At 41.6% G+C, this 538-nt stretch overlaps 1 protein-coding gene across 2 annotated transcripts in view; it reads right to left on the bottom strand.

Annotated features, from left to right (window-relative positions):
* The window catches only part of umodl1 (uromodulin-like 1), a 17,666-nt gene that overhangs the window by 11,828 nt on the left and 5,300 nt on the right, over positions 1 to 538 (bottom strand). The gene's annotated exons all lie outside the window — the stretch shown is intronic.

Raw genomic sequence — 538 nt, 5'->3', positions numbered from 1 at the left:
CATTCTTCTTCCAAAAGTCTTCCAGTTTTTTGAGATTTCTGGGCTGTCTGTCACACACTGCTCTTTTAAGATCTAGCCATAGATTTTACATTATGTTAAGGTCAGGAGATTGTGAAGGCCATGGCAAAACCTCAATTACGCCTCTTGATGTAATCCACCGTGGATTTTGAGGAGTGTTTAGGATCATTATCCATTTGTAGAAGCCGTCCTCTCTTTAACTTCAGCTTTTTCACAGATGGCATCAAGTTAGCGTCCAAAATTTGCTGAAATGTTATTGAATCCATTTTTCCTTCTACTCGTGAAATGTTCCCTGTGCCACTGGGTGCAATACAACCCCAAAGCATGATTGATCTCCCCCACCCCCCCCATGCTTAACAGTTGGACAGAGGTTCTTATCATTAAATTCTGTGCCCTTTCTTCTCCAAACGTACCTTTGCTCATTCCGGCCCAAATGTTCTATTTTAACCTCATTGGTCCACAGAACGTTTTCCCACAATGCATCAGGCTTGTCTATATGTTCATTTGCAAACTTCAAACG

The sequence above is a fragment of the Etheostoma spectabile genome, chromosome 13 (genome assembly GCF_008692095.1).
Source record: "Etheostoma spectabile isolate EspeVRDwgs_2016 chromosome 13, UIUC_Espe_1.0, whole genome shotgun sequence".
Lineage (NCBI taxonomy): Eukaryota > Metazoa > Chordata > Actinopteri > Perciformes > Percidae > Etheostoma > Etheostoma spectabile.
This window is presented reverse-complemented; position numbering and strand designations above follow the sequence as displayed.